The sequence below is a fragment of the Rhincodon typus genome, chromosome 3 (assembly GCF_021869965.1).
Source record: "Rhincodon typus isolate 14 chromosome 3, sRhiTyp1.1, whole genome shotgun sequence".
NCBI lineage: Eukaryota > Metazoa > Chordata > Chondrichthyes > Orectolobiformes > Rhincodontidae > Rhincodon > Rhincodon typus.
The window spans coordinates 25440630-25457586 of NC_063334.1; the positions used below are offsets into that span (position 1 = coordinate 25440630).

A 16957-nucleotide genomic window follows, 5' to 3' on the forward strand; every position below is an offset into this window, starting at 1 on the left:
GATGTTTAATGATGATTGCATAATGTTCGACACCGTTGCTACTCCTGAGATACAGAAGCAGTCCATGCTTAAATGCAACAAAATCTGGACAATAAAGGGGCTTGGGCTGACATGGCAAGTAATATTTATGCCACACAAATGCCACGCAATGACCATCTCCAATAAGAGGTAATCTAACCACCACCGCTTGAGATTCAATAGTGTTACCATCACTCAATTCCCCACTGTCAACATCATGGGGATTATCAATAACCGGAAACTCAACTGGACTCGCCACATTAACACAGTAGCTACAACAGCAGGTCAGAGGGTAGGAATACTACAGTGAGTAACTCATCTCTTAGCTCACCAAAGCCTGTCCACCATCTACAAAGCACAAGTTAGGACTGTGAAGGAATACTCCCTATTTGCCTGGATGGGTGCAGCTCCAACAATGCTCCAGAAGCCTGACACCATCCAGATCAAAGCAGCTCACTTGAGTGGCACCCTCCTCCATCAACGCTCAGTAACAACATTGTGTACTATTAATGAGATGCACTGCAGAAATTCACCAAATATCCTTAGACAGCACCTTCCAAAATCACAACCCACTTCCATCTAGAAAGACAAGGACAGCAGATACATAGGAACACCGCCACCTGCACCTGAATTCCCCTCCAAGCTACTCACCATCCTGACTTTGATGTATATTGCTGTTCTTTCCCTGTCACTGGATAAAAATCCTGGAATTCCCTTGCTGAGGGCATTATGGGTCTGCCTACAGACTGTGGGCTGCAGCAGTTCAAGATAGCAGCTCAGCCACCACCTTCTCAAAGACAGATAGGGACAGGCAATAAATGCTGGCCAGCCAGTGACGCCCATATCCCACGAATGAATTTTAAAAATGTACATAACTGACGCTCCTAGTAAATAGCACAAATAACATTAAGACATGCAAATGCACCACTTCTCATTTGCTTGTCACAATGTGGGCATGCATCTTGATCACATGTTCCATGATTAGAAATCTTTCATGGCAATAATTTGCAACTATGCAAGCCAATCATAGCAGTCACTGATTCCTAAAGAAATAAACATGCATTCTCATATGCAGCTTCCAGTTAATGTCATATGGCAACTCTATAGCCACTCTGTGAATTTCCTCATCATTTATAGGAGTGAATGTGTTTTGGCATTAGGCTATTTTAAAAAAAAATTGATAGGAACAAAATTAGCAAAAAGAAAAGGCCTTTTTACAGGAAGTGCCACTATCTCAGGATGTTCTAAAGTACTTTGTAATCAATAAATGTGTGGCACTGTTATAATGTAGGAGATTTGGAAACCAATTTGCACACAACAAACTCCCACAAATAGGAATAAAGACCAGATAATCTATTTTTGAAATGTTAGTTGAGAGTTAAACATTGTTGAGGATACTCCTGCTGCTCTTGTTTGAAATAATGGCATAGTGAAATAACTGCACAGAGGCTGGAATCCCATCACCAAGTCACCCTTTATTGACATGTGCAGAGCACACTGGCTATGGCCAGCCAGCTTCAAGTCAGGAGACTCTCTGAATTGCCTGTTTATATCTGTCAGCCAGGGCTGCCTGATAGGCCTGGATTAACAACCCCAATAGAAGATCGACCTGTTTCTAATCACTACAACAGGATTGTTTATTTCCCTCTGAGGAGCTGATGTAGCCTCAATTTAAGGCTTCACCTGAAAGATAGCACCTCCAACAGGTCAACACTTCATCAGGATAGCACTGCCATGTCAGCCTAGGTTGTATTGTTCCAGTTTCTGAATTAGGCCTATGAACCCACAATGTTCTGACTTGGAGGCAAAAGGGTTACTCATTGAGCCTTGGCTAATATGACCAAAATATCTGCTTTTGTGAGGTATGTGAGGGTGAGATGAAGGGAAGTAATAGCACTAATGTCTGTTGGAAGCGACAGGTGGGAAGGGTGCAACCTATGGTTATCCTAGTGACACTAGGGAAGAAATAACTCAATTAGCTTAATTCCTAACATAAACAACCTGATTTTAACTGGGATTGTGGATAGAAGATAAACCAGTTGCATTCTATCAGAACCCTCTGAAGACATATCTGTACTGGTAGCTACATTAATACTAACAGATGCAGTTACTGATATTTGCTGTTGTGCTTAATTGGGATACACTGGCTATTATTCTCCATGGTATATCGCCTCCAATACAGTTCTGTGACTGGCATGCTGCTAAGCGAACATTTGTGGGACAATTACACATCCTGTGTGCAAACTATTTAGTCATTCCATCAGACTATTGTTTGCCAAATGAGGTATGTTCACAGTTGTTTGCAGATTTGAGTGCTTGGATATTGATTATGGCATTCATTTGATCTATCTGAAAGGTTTCTGACAGTCTTTTGCCTTTGAGCTTAAGGTTTTTCCAGTTCAAAACACTTGGTAGGGCAACGGTGCTGAGAATAGTAACAGAAAGTTGGAAGAATCATTCAGAAATCCTGAAGAACTTAAATTTAGATAGTTTTAAAGTATCAAGAAATAGCTAAAGAAACACTTTCCTTAATATCTCTGCAAACTTGAACAAAATTTTACTTAACTACTATCACCTAGTTCTAACATGCAGCATTGGTGCTCTATGTGCCAGAACTGTGGGAAATGGTGCATGCAGTCTTCGTTATCACTAAATTAATATCAAAATATTACACTGAGACTTCCTAAGCAAGTTTTTCTCATTTCTGTATGTGTACAATATGTAAATCTCAGCCCACTTTTCTGATTGTGTTAGTTCAATTTATGCCCCTGTAAATTTGACAGACTTCTTCAAAAGAAGACCAGAGAGGGGAGGGGCGTTCAATTTTGAGATTACCTGGTCAAACATGTATTGCAGATTTAACTGATGTACATTAAAATTGGGAAATGCAACTTGTAGCTTTCATTAAAGTTGTACATGTTCAGGCCAGTTGAGAGAACTTGGGCTTGGCTAGGTTTTATAGAGTAGCATGTCATTTGACAGCAAACTGTGCAGAACGAGATGATTGCACTGGCATTTTTTGTAAAGACTGTTGCTTTTCTCTTATGTGCTTAGTGGAGTTTAACTGGCCCTACACATGTGCAGTGTTCTGGAACATTTAATTCTACTCTATACATTCACAGTATATTCTGAACCAAAGGCAAAAAAAGTTCTGCTTTCTGCTTTAAATTTCAGCAACACTTATTGTCCCATTTATTAATGCAAAAGAATCTTCCTATGCAATTTTTTTTTGTTTTCTGATAAGATGAATTTTCACTTCTTTGGGCATTGTCACTACATTGGGAATTTATTCAATGCTGATTTACCTCTATTATTGCCTATTTAACATTTCTGAAATGGCTTAGCAGCCATTTAATTGATGATGTGTAACATATAGAGTTGTTGAATAAATATTGAACTACTGAATAAATCCACCGATCTCTTGTGCTGCCTTCCTGTTTTCAAGCAGAATGAAAGAGTCAGGCCTCAATATTATCTCCAGTTCATAAAGACTTCAAACATGACATTAAGCCCAATATTTGCCCAAATACCTTAATAACCTGATGATACTTGAGTGCAATTAGTTTCATGGCAGTTTGTGGAATTTACAGGGTAAGGTCTTGGAAAAGAAAGAGCCTTTGGGTAAATTTCTGAGTCAGGCAGTAAGGCAATAAGGTACTGATATGCCTGGCAATAGATTATGATCTTTGGCCCAATCCTGGCCTCTCCAGCATCAATTTCCATTGCTCCACCATTAACGGTCATGCCTTCAACTTCCTGGGTCCTAAACTGTGGGACCGTCTTCCGAAAACTTTTCCCTCTCCTCCACCTTGAAGACAGTCTTTAAAACCAAGCCATTGACCACTGTTCTAATATTTCCACCTGTCTTGTCAAGAGTAACCTGAATCTCCCTCACAGCAACAATTATCAGATTGCCATTCTGTTCCGTTTAAGTTTTTGCCCACTCTGAATGCACTGCCAGCTGGGTTTTCCAAGCCTGGCTTCTTCTTCAGTCCCACAAAGAACAACAACAGGGGAAGATGGGACACCCCACCTTTTGACAGAACTGACTGTCATGAGGTGAATGCAAAAGTCCAATGTGAATGTTAGTGAATGAGTGAGTAGTTGAATGAATGAATGATTAGGGAGGCAGGGACAGTATTTGTGTGATAAGCAGATAAGTGGGCAGTTGAGTGAGGTTAGTGTTTATGATGAGTGAAGATAAGGAGATAAGTGTGCAGGTTGGTCATCGGGTGAACTAAGTGAGTAGGGTGTCATGAAGATAAGGTGGCATGTAGGTGAGGTGGACAAGGTTGGTAACTGTGTGAAATGGATGAGTAGAGAGTCAGATCAGTTCAGGGTTAGTTAGGTGATGGGGACTAGTTAGATTAGATCAGAGAGTTAGCTGGGTCAAGGGAACTGTTCAAGTTGGGACAGGGAGATCGTCAAACTAAAAGGTGGGATCGTCAATCAGGGCTGGGTGGAGTGCTATTAGGGTTAATAGTTGGATCAAGTGGGATTCAGAGAGTCAAGGTGACTGTTGAAGGTTCAGTGTGAGTGACTAAGGGTTGGGTAGATACCCAGGAGTTGCACGAGGATTTTTTTTTTGCCTGGCAATTCTTGGATAATGATTAGGATCAGCACATCTAAGCTGTCCAAGGTCTCCGAAAGAGATTTTTGCAGAAGGTCTTGGAGAACAGGAGAATTATCTGTCAGATGTTTAAATTTCCCATGGAGGGCAGTGCATCACAGCTTCTATGAGGCCCTGACATGTATCTTAGATTGTATGTCTGGTCTCTGATGATATGGGAACTGGAAGATCTGATGGACATTCTCTGAATATGCTCCTGTGAAGCTCCTGGAAATGTTTCAAGATTTTAACAAGGATACACAGGTGCAATTTGTTGCTGATTATTGGTTAAGCAGCAGTTGGTGTAGCAACAATCACATGCAAGAATCAAATTTGCTGAGGATTTCCTTCATTCCTACAGCATGTTGTATGTTCTGAAGAAGGGTCATTGGACCTGAAATGTTAACTCTGCTTTCTCACCACAGGTGCAGCCAGACCTGATGAGTTTCTCCAGCAATTGCTGTTTTTGTTTCAGATTTCCAGCATCCACAGTTCTTTGTTTTATTTTCCCATTGGACATTGACAATTTTAGTGAATTAAAGGAGGCTACCCTGTAACACAGTTCTGGATACTTTGACGGAGTCCCAAAAAGTACTGGCCATGGTCTGGAAGATTTAGGGCCATAAAAGGTCAACAGCACTTGATGGTTTCTAGAATAGCATAATAACTACACTAGCCTCAACAGGGAATGGGATTACTTAGAATTGCATCAAACCAATAAACACAGACACAGGAGCCCTCTTGTAGTACAGTGGAAGTGTCCCTACCCATGAACTGAGGGACCTGACTTTAAGTCCCACCTGCTCCAGAGGTGTGTGATAACATCTCTGAACAGATTGAGTAGAAAAATAGGCTGAATAAAAAATATACAGACATAAGCCATTTGACTTAATTGGTTTGCTTTGTTGTTAATGGTTCACATAAAAATAATTGGACATCATTGAAGAATAAATGGCTAGTTTGATCATCATCCTGTCCCCCAGCTTAATCTTTCATTCCCTCTGAAACTGATACAGAGTAGTAGCAGTACATGATGCACTGCAGTAACTCACCAAGCCTCCTTCAACACCAGCTTCCAAATCCATGATCTCCACTACTCAGCAGGCAAGCAGAAGCACAGGAATATCACAATGTGAAAGGCCCTATCCAATTCATACAGCATCTTGTTTTGGAACTATGTCATCATCGCTTCACTGTCACTAGCTCAAAATCCTGGATCTCAATCCCTAACAGAATTGTGGGTTTCCTACGCCACATGGCGTGCAACAGTTCAAGAAAACAGCAATTGGCAATTATGGATGAGCAACAAGTTCTGGCCTAGCCAGCAATGCTCACATCCAGTGAAAGAATTTTTGAAAATTCTCCCATCCTTCTTCATCTCACCAAATCAGCATATCCTTTTATTCCTTCCTTCCTTGATGTTTATCTGGCTTCTTCTTCAAGGAATCTATAGATTCACCCCACTCACACCTTGTTGGAGAAATGTCCACATTCCTCTCATTGGGTGATTTATGGCCCTGAGTTTTGGTTCCATTCACAAGTGGAAAACTTCTTAGATAACAAGGTGTAGAGCTGGATGAACACAGCAGGCCAAACAGCATCACAGGAGCAGGAAGGCTGACATTTCGGGCCTAGACCTTTCATCAGATGCTTACCTTTTACACAATTTTGAAGTTCATCACTGCATTGCTGAGTTTTGTCTTGAAAATAACATCTCATCTTGTTCAGCCTTTCCTGATAAGTGTATCCACCAAGTTCTGGTGAATATTTTTGTGAATATTTTTATTGCTCCAAATAGTAAGCATGTTATGTTTCACCAGGATTGCAATCTCAGGCCTTTGCATGTTTAATCTCCACTTCACCACCTGCTTCCAGCTTCAAACACAAGGCATTATTTGAATCAGTTAATGTGCAGTTCATGGCAGCATTACTGAATTGATGAATATGTTATTTTTGCTAACTGTGACAGCCATCTTGTCCATCAGTAGCCTGCAGCACCGGCTAGAAAATGAAACCCAATTTTTGAAGTTATCACTCTTCAAGTACAAGGCACCATTGATTGCACACACATTTTCATACATTTACCTAAAGGCAATATTGCTTCCTTTGTTATTGTAAGAGTTACTGATTTCTCAGGGCTTAATATGATTTGAGACTAGTAGCAACAAAGCTACACAAGTGAATGCTTGTTTTCTAGTGACTGTGAACAATGTGCATATTTTGAAGAAACCAAGCATTCCACATTGTAAGAGCAAGGCAGGCCACCTATTCCAAACTTGACAGATCTATGGACCCATCTAAAAGCACTAACAGCGTGGTCCACACATCAGGAATATTGTTTTAAGAGGGCACATATCTGCTCTTGTTTATTTTTTGCCTCGTACATATGCAGTCAATTTCACATAGGGTCCATAGATTTGTCAAGTTTGGAATAGGTGGCCTGCCTTGCTCTTACAATGTGGAATGCTTGGTTTCTTCAAAATATGCACATTATTCACAGTCACTAGAAAACAAGCACTCACTTGTGTAGCTTTGTTGCTACTAGCCTCAAATCATATTAAGCCCTGAGAAATCAGTAACTCTTACAATAACAAAGGAAGCAATATTGCCTTTAAGTAAATGCATGAAAATGTGTGTGCAATCAATGGTGCCTTGTACTTGAAGAGTGATAACTTCAAAAATTGGGTTTCATTTTCTAGCAGGTGCTGCAGGCTACTGATTTTTTCTGAAGAAGTGTCTAGGCCCGAAACATCAGCCTTCCTGCTCCTCTGATGCTGCTTGGCCTGCTGTGTTCATCCAGCTCTACACCTTGTTATCACACACATAAGAAAACTGGTTAGCTCTACCCAAAATTGGTCCTACATATCCTGATGGGCAGAGTTTATCTCAGTGACGCCAGTGTTCCTTTTCAGGTATTAATTGCCTTAAAGAACAGCTCCTCCTAGGTTAAACACAAGCAGAAAGTGCTGGAGAAACTCAGCAGATCTGGCGGCATCTGTCGAGGGAAAAACAGAGTTAACGTTTTGAGTCCAGTGACCCTTTGTCAGCACTGAAAATAGTTGGGTAAGAATGGTATTTATGCTGACGGTGGGGTGAAGGTTTGCTGACAAGGGCGGTGCTGTTGTTGTCTGGTGTGCTGACCTCTTGTGGATGCTGAGCGCCAACTCTCGAATATCTCTTCCTATCTCCCCCCAGATCGTGACCCCACAGTCGAACATCACTTCATTGTGCCCACAACTATTAGTACCTCATCTTATCTGCGGACATCCCCACATCCTTACAGCTTTCTACCACATAGTCCATCAACTCTATACAATTGGCTTCTAACTTCTTCCCAAAGCCCACAAACAGAACTTCCCAGGCAGAACCATTATATCAGCCTGCTCCTGCCTTATGGAACTTATTTCTTCCTGCCTTAACTTGATTTGCACTCCCCTCGTCCAGTCCCTTCCCAATTATATCTGCAATTCCTCTGATGTTTTATGTCAGTTTCAGTTTCCACTTTGCCAGCACCAACAGCTTCCTTTTCAACATGGACGCACAGTCTCTTTATACATCCAGTCACCCATTGAAATGGTCTGAGTGCCCTCCGTTTCTTCCTTGAGTGAAAGCCTAAACTGTCCTCATCCACCACCACTCTCCACTGCATGATACCCCTTTAACTCCACTCACTTTCTTCAGGTCAAAGGTTTAGCTATGGGTACTCACATTGGCCCCTTTATGTCTGTCTCTGTGGATTATATGGAAGATTCCTTATTCCAATCCTACTTGGGCCCCAACCACAACTCTTTCTCCAGCACATTAATGACATTAATTGGTGTTGCTTCCCTCTCTTGCATGGAATTAGAAAAATTTATCAATTTGCTTCCAATTTCCATCCTGCTCTCATCTCCACCTGGTCCATCTCTGATTCCTCCCTTTCCTTCCTCGACATCTCTGTTTCCATTTCTGGGGATAGGCTAACCACTGATATCTATTACAAAACCGACTTCCACAGTTACCTGGACTATACATCCTCACACCCTGCTTCCTATAAGGATGTCATCCCATTCTCCCAATTTCACCATTGCCTCTTTTCTGACGATACCACCATTGAAAGGGGGGCCTCTGAAATGTCCATCATTTTCCTCACGGAGTATTCCCCACCACCATGGTTGACAGAGCTCTCAACCGTGAACGGCCCATTTCCTGCATTTCTACCCTCGCCAGCTCATCTGCTCACACAAGAACGATAGAGACCCCTATTGTCACTTTCCATGCACCATCTTTCCTATCCAAAGGATCATAAGCCACCATTCCGCTTCCTCCAGCAGTATACCACCACTGGACACACATGCCCCTCACCATCCTTGTTAGCATTCCACAGTGACTGTTTCCTCCAGGACACCCTGGTCCACTGGTCCTCCACTCCAAAACCTCCCCACACCCCCATGGCACCTTCCCATGCAATCACAAAAGGTGCAACACCTGTCCATTTACCTCCTCCCTCCTCACTATCCCAGGCCTCAGACACACCTTCCAGGTAAAGCAGCACTTCATTCAATCTTCCTTACTGTATTCAATACTCAATTTAAGATCTGTTGTACATTGGAGAAATGAAACACAGACTGGGTGACTGCTTTGCCGACACCTATGCTCTGTCTGTGAAAATGAACCTGAGCTTCCAGTTGCTTATCACCTCAAGACGCCACTGGTTCCCATTCCCAACATCTCTGTCTTGAGCCTGCTGCAGTGCTCCAATGAAGCTCAACTTCACCTTCCATTTAGGAACCTTATCTTTCAGGACTCAACATTGAGTTTAACAATTTCCGAACATTGATACCCTTCTCCATGTTCATTATCATTCCCTTTATCCCTAGGTCCTGACTTATATGGGTTGCTCCCTACACAGCCAACCCTTTTTCAACCATCTACATTTCTTATTAGGACCCTACCTAGCATTCAACTCTCTCAGCTTATCATCAACAATCTCCTTCTTTGCTGATCCTTTTTTACCCCCTCCCCCTCTCTCTCCCCAGGCCCTGTCTGCATGTGCTCTAATCACTCCACCTTCCCCCCCCGCCCCCATCTTGTTACCAGCATAAATACCACCCTTTCCCAGCTATTTTCAATTATGACAAAGGGTCACTGGACTCAAAGCATTTTTCTCTACACAGATGCTGCCTGCATCCACAGTTCTTTGTTTATTATAGCTCCTCCTGGACATTTGTTTGGTTATTGAATTATTCGTATAATTGCTTCAGTTAAGTAAAATAGTTTTAGCACTATGCATTTCTCCCCAAACCTCTGACATTATACATGGCTTACAAGGTGGAGCTTGAACTCTGCTGATTGAGGTCAAAACATTCAAGGACATTTTATTGCTATCCTGAAATTTTGGTGAATCTTTGATGTCCCAAATGTCTTGCATGTCCCCAAATGCAGCGGACATTCTCTGGCTTTAATATTGCTGTTAAATATTTGTATCCCTTGGACAATCTTTAGTTTCCTTAAATCAGAGAAGAAAATTGAGTTTCTAAAAGAAGTCAACTTTTCCTTTTGTTGTTATAATGAGTATAATCACATGTAATCCTTCTTGTCTTGCTTGTATTCTTTTTCATGTGCAATATGATTTTATCAGTTTCAATTATAGATATTAAAGCTGACTGTGATGTGTTTTTTCAAACCTTTGGATTGGATGTATCTACAGTCTATTGCTTACTACTATCAAAGATGCCTGACGATCAGTTTTTGAACATTCATTTACAGTTGGAAAACAATTGAATAATTCTCCCTGACCTCAGAAATAAGTAGATCTTCAGAACTATCAGCCATGAAGAGTTGATGTGGACCAACATAAGCCATCTGGAGAGATGCCCGTTTTCTCTTGGGTTCTTTTGACACCAATGAAATCCTCTTCTTGTATTGAGTTACATTGATCACTAGTACTTGCCATCAGAATTGGTTGAGGTTCTCCAACCCAGTATAGAATATTAAGAGCAAAGCTTACATTTCTACACAGAAGAGTTGGTCTTTGATAATATATAATGTATGAGGCACAATAGAATAGTTGGAGTCTTTTTCCCAGGGTGGAAATGTCAAACATTAGGGGGCATAGGTTTAAGTTTTTTTTATACAGAGGCTGGTAGGTGCCTGGAACACACTTCCGGGGAGATACATTAGCAATATTTAAGAGATATTTAGACAGACATGCGAACAGGTAGGGAATAGAGAGACACCGACTATGTGCATGCAGAAGTGATTAGTTTAGAAAGGTATGATGCTCAGCATAGACATGATGGGCCAAAGAGCCTATTCCTATGCTACACTGTTCTGTGTTCTATTTCACACTACACTCCTTTAACCATGGTTTAGCATGCAGTTCTCTGTCAGTAGGTTGTTTCTTTCCCTTCAAACAAGGGATGATTTCAGATATTCAGGAATACTTGACCCGATGTCAAATTGAAATGACTTCGATGACCTGTATGATCTGAGTCATATCCAATTCATATGAGTCAGCTATCATTACTTGGGATGGTTTAGTTGGCTCTTCCAAAAGTGAAATATTGTTGTATGTGTTCTAACGAAAGTATTTCTTAACACTCTGGGATTTCTTACAAGGCTGCTTGTTGTAAGATGTTAACTTTTTGTATAAGTAAGTTGTATTATTTCTGGGGTATTGACTTTTGCACATTGTTTGGAAATGTCCCACTTATGTAAAAAAAAGTAATGATTAAATAAGGCTGGGCATTGTTTCCATTCATGTCTGTATTTTTTAACTCCACATCTGGTACAGAGTTCTAGCATCAAATGATTTAGATTTAATATTATCATCATCAATTTTCTTCAAAATTGCAATTTTTTTTACTGGATAATGAAAATGAATTGCTATGCAAGCTTTTTTTTATTAAAAAGCTTTGTAGATTTTAACTAAGATTTTGAAACTTCTATCTTTGTTTTTCTAGATACTTTTAAAATTTCTGTTAATTTTATGCAGAAAACCTCTTAAATGTTTCTGAATTATCCTTCTATCTCTGCTGAATCTGTTTCTCTGAATGCGCAATCTGGACTGGATTTGCCTCTAACAGGGTCCTTTACTTGGGGAGGCAATATTTATGTTACTTCCCATAACATAAGAAACTAGATGTGGATATTTTGCTGTTGAAGAATCCAGCAGACCTACTACAACTATCAATTATGTACATACATTATTCTCAGCCATGTGAGTGTCTGAGTGAATATCAGGCTATTAGCTTATTACAGAGCAGCTTGCTTCCAGTAGCGTGTCATGTTTCAAGTGATCAGAACGATAATGGAGTGTGAGACCTTTGTACCCTCATTTCACACGCTATGATATAGTGATAATACCATAGGGTGTGTCTCTTAAAATTAACTTACATATTGATTATGTGACATAATTAAACTTCTTATTATTCAAAATTTAAAAAATTATCCTAACAGATATGCATAGTTGAACACAGGCATGTGCTGTCAATTCAATAATAATTCAAACAGATAAAACATGGTTTACAAGACAAACATTTCAAACTTTAATGCAATGCTTTGGATGTTTGACAGCTTGTCCAGATCGAATGATCCTATATCCATCTGGAGAGGCACATTTGTTCTCTATTGTACTTGTTTGACAACTTGGTTGCTTTGCAGATGTTTGTTCCCATTCAACATCAACACACCATTATTATCATTGGAGTGTTCTTCCTTACTTTTTTGTGATGATTAGTGCACCATATATTGTCTGAAATCGCTTGTTTTCCTTCACAATGTTGCGCCATGATCAACATTGACTTGATTTGATCCCAGTATATTGGTTAGTAATTATCTCTCATTGAATTTCAGATATTGATGCTCTAGTATTGATCACATAGCTATTTATGGAAATGTACTGTGATCAAATTGGCTGCTGCATTTTCTACTTTACAACAATGACTGCAGTTCAAAAGATACCTCATTGGCTCTATCAAACATCACTTGTTTAGCTTCAAATTGGGTGTATAAATATTAATGAGCTAGCGACTCTTGTTATAATTAAGCATGTGGAGGATGTATGCTCTACTTAATTTCTGTGAAATACCGTTTTTAACAAATTGTCTGCAGGCACCCACAGGCTAAAATTCAGAATCAATTACTTGAATAAACTACAACAAGCTTTTCAGAGAATGATGAAAACCAATCTAGCCTGTTTTAACCGCTATCCTTATCTTTCACACAATGGCATTTTCATAATTATTGCTGTGTTTTATATGTCAATGGTTACGTCCCATCAAACATACCATAATGACTCATACACCCAGCAAGTCTCACACCCATTAATTCTAACGCAGGTAGATCATACCTTAATGCTGCTATCAGAGGAGAGGGTAGCACTGTGGTAATCTCATTGCGCTAGCAATTTAGAAGCCAAGGGACTTGGAGGAGATTACAGACATGGAAACTGAGAAGGTCTGTGGCATGATTTGAAACCACTGAGAAAAAGTTTAAAATCAAGATGTGTTTGACTGGAATCCAATGTAGATCAATAAACACAGTGGTGATGGGGGGGATGAGACTTGCTGCAAGTTAAGACACTGTCACCAGAGTTTTGGATAACATCAAGTTTCCCGGAAAGAGGCAAAGTGTTTTAAGATCAAAGTGCAGTATGCCTTGTGATAGCTATCCCTAGGTCGCCTATGTCTAATTTACCTACGAACTATGCATTTTCAGAAGAGACTGAGACAGAGATATTATTGCAACAGTTACGTTTCATTGACTTTACACAAATCTGAGCACTAGTTACAATAAATTTAGAGAATATAAAGGTCAGGATACATTTAGAATATTGTGTACAGTTTACAGGAAAGACATTTAAAACTACAGGAGATCTACAATGTAAATTCACTACAACATTGCAGATTCGCCCAATTGGGAATGAATACAAGATCACAATCTCAGGATAAGGGATTGGCCATTTAACACTAAAATAAGAGAAATTACTTCACCTGACAGATTGCTAATCATTGGAACTCTCAATTCTAGTGAGCTGTAAACGCTCAGTCATTGGTGAGGCAGAGGTTGAAAGATTTTTGGGTATGAAAGGAGATAAGGAATATAGAGAATATATGGGCTTCTGCAGTTGAGGTAGGTGATCAACCAGCTTACCAACTGTGCAGAATGCTCGAAAGGCTAGTTGACCTGCTCCAATTCCTGTTTCTTATATTCTCTTGTATTCTCAGGAATGAGAAGCTGTCCTAATGTGGAGCAATTTGAGATTCTGAAGTTATTTTCATTAGAGTACAGTCAGTTAGATTGAGTAGCAGTTTCCAAGATTAATAGCATAAATGTTAGCAGAAAATATATCAAAGAATCCATTTTGCCGTCAGGATGTTGTGATTAAAAGACAGTTTTTGCAAGATTTGTTGACATGTGATACCTGTAGAATGTGTGTCACCAAAGTGTGTGTAATTTCATAGGGATACAAAAACTAGAGAAAGTGGTTCAGACCTTTGAGTCTGTTCCACCATTTAATGAAATCATGGTTGATCTACCTTCTACCTCCATGCACCTACCTTTGCATCATATCCCTTTGATAACAAAATACAGCAATCTCAGTCCTAAAATTAACAACTGATTAAATAATAATTGCTGATATTGGAAAAGAGTTTCAAACTTCTACCATCTTTTGTGTGTGGATATATTTCCTAGATGAGCTTGTACCTCAAATATTTAGACTATGTTACCTTGTCTGAGATAACAGATATAGTTTCTCTATAACTACCCTATCTATTCACCTTAATGTTATTAGAACTGGAATAAAATCATTCCTTAGTTTTCTAAATTCTAGGGAATGCAATCCTAGTTTGGGTAATCGCTCCTTGTATTTTAACCATTGGAGTTTTGGAATCATTCTGGAAAGCATATGTTACAGTCCCTTCAAGACCAATAGATATTGTGCCAACAACTGCTCACTGTATTCCAGACGTAGTCTATCAAGGCCATTACAATCCTAAAATATGACTTTAATCTCATTGCATTCAAACCTTTAGATATAAAAGTTTTCCATTTGTTTTTCATTATTTTCTGTACCTGTTCTGGATTATTTAACAATTATATACTTGAACACCTATGTCTCTTTGGATTGCTGCTTTTTCTAGGTTTTCACCATTTCTGAAGTATCCTTGTCTATCATTTCGAAGTTCAAATTGAATGACATCACAAATGTCTAGAATGCAATCCATTTGCCACAGTTTTAGCCATTCACATAATTTATCAACATCGATGGAATCTCCACGATCTATCTCAATAAACACTACCAACCCATAATAATAGTCAACAGCAATGGTGTGAACCTTTGATCTGTTACTTATAAATTCTGTGTCTGATAGTACCTCTCTCACTAACACCTGAAGAAGGACTGAGGCTCCAAAAGCTTGTGATTTCAAATAAACCTGTTGGACTATAACCTGGTGTCGTGTGATTTCTGACCTTGTTCCGGATAATCTTCAGGCTGTTCTGGTTGGTGATGTAGATTGATAGAGATTGGACCTCCGTGGTGAACAGGAGATGGGTAACATCAGGAAATTTGAAACAGTTAAAATGACAGTGGGTATAGATTGAGTCATGGCTGTAAATGGAGCGAGACTGGATAAGGAGAGAAAAAATGTGTCAGAATAGGAAAAAATCAGTTCAGTGAGGTAGGAACAGGCTGAAATGATAAGTCCACCAGGGCAGACCTGCTCATAGCTCTTGGGAAGGCTGATGGGATGAATTTCTCAAAAGAAACCAGCACAATCTCTCTGTGTAGGGATCCACCAAAAATGTGAAGTGAGCTCTTGTGTATTATAATTTGATGTGGGAACTATTGGAGAAAAACACAACCTGGAAGTCTTGCACTCTTTATATATAAAAGATAAATAAAATGACTTCACATGTCAAAGCAGAGAAAATTATTTAACATAATGAAGAGATACAATGAAAACTAGAACTTAGAAAATATGACAGCCTAGTTAATGAATTAATAGCATAAGTATTATGAAAGTTATATATGGTTGTAGCTATTAGTCAATCATCAAGACTTGAAAGAAAAACCAGAAATAGAAAGGCAGAGCAGAGAGAAGCAAAGGCAAAAAGTGAGCCAAGGGGGTCAGAATACAAAGTGAATTAATGCTGATAATCGAGACAGTTTAAAACATTGTGCAGCTAAAATAGAACATAATTGTAAGGGAGAAACTCAAACTCCCCTCTCAATCCACTCTTGGATCTCACACTTTGATAAGTGGGTGTTTACCTTTGGGGAAACAGTAGCTCTGATTCCTGAATCATAAGCTGTCAGCAGGGACTTGCTCTGGCGGGGACCTAGTGTGAACGAACCCATGGTGTTAACTTAAATCTTTCTCTTAGCATGCTCTCTGTGCTGAACAGAGAGAAACTGCTATCCATGAGGGCATTAGAGAGGATTCAGTAAAAATCCAGAAGGATAGTAACACAGATGAGGAACTTCAATTATGTGGATAGGTTGGTGAATCTGAGGCTGTTTTCCCTGGAGAAGAGAAGTTTAAAAGGTGTTTTGATACTGGCATTCAAAATCACTGAAGGGTCTGTACAGCGTAGATAGGGAGAAACTGCTCCCAATGGTGGAAGGATTGGCAACACTGATTTAAGGTAGCTGGCAAAAGGCAATGGTGATATAAGGAAAAGTGATTACGATCTGGAACACACTGCCTGTGTATGTTGTGGAGGCAGATTTAATCGTGGTTTTCAAAAGGGTATGGATAATTATCTGAGGACCAAACATTTGCAGGGCCACAGAAAATAAAAGGCAGGGAGTGGAATTAGGTGAGTTGCTCTTGCAGAAATCTGACAGGAGCACATAGACCAGAAAGCCTCCTCCACGCTGTAACCATTCCACAATTCAATTCAGGAGCTCTTAAGCATGGTGCCATATTCTGTATGGGCAGCTGACAGGATAGGCAAATAAAATAATTCAAAATGGGATATATTGTAGGGTTAGAGCCAAGGGGCCATGCTTAATAATGCAAGGATTGTTCCTAATCTCCTTTAATGTTTAGACACTGGAACCTTGTAAAGAGGGATTAGATAAACAGAAACTAATTGCATTCACTTGTTTAGTGGCTGTTAAGGGTAAATGGGGCTATGTTTTGTAATGTTGGTTTACTGGATGTTTCTGGGGATTAACCTACCTACATAATGAAGAATGTTTTTGCCTTCAGGTACAGACCAATATTCACTCCTTTACTCAAAAATTGGCACACAACTTAAAATGCTTTACTTTAAAGGAAACGTAGTCTGATGCTTACAGAGCATACTCTGAGATATTGTTGTCTTCTAACAAAGAAG

The 16957-nt window shown here is 39.7% G+C and overlaps 1 long non-coding RNA gene across 1 annotated transcript in view; it reads left to right on the forward strand.

Annotated features, from left to right (window-relative positions):
* The first annotated feature begins 2171 nt into the window (after positions 1-2171).
* The window catches only part of LOC125487519, a 55360-nt gene continuing 40574 nt past the window's right edge, over positions 2172-16957 (forward strand). The window contains exon 1 of the long non-coding RNA XR_007265933.1: positions 2172-2302. This is a non-coding gene — a long non-coding RNA (uncharacterized LOC125487519). The remainder of the gene's footprint in view (positions 2303-16957) is intronic.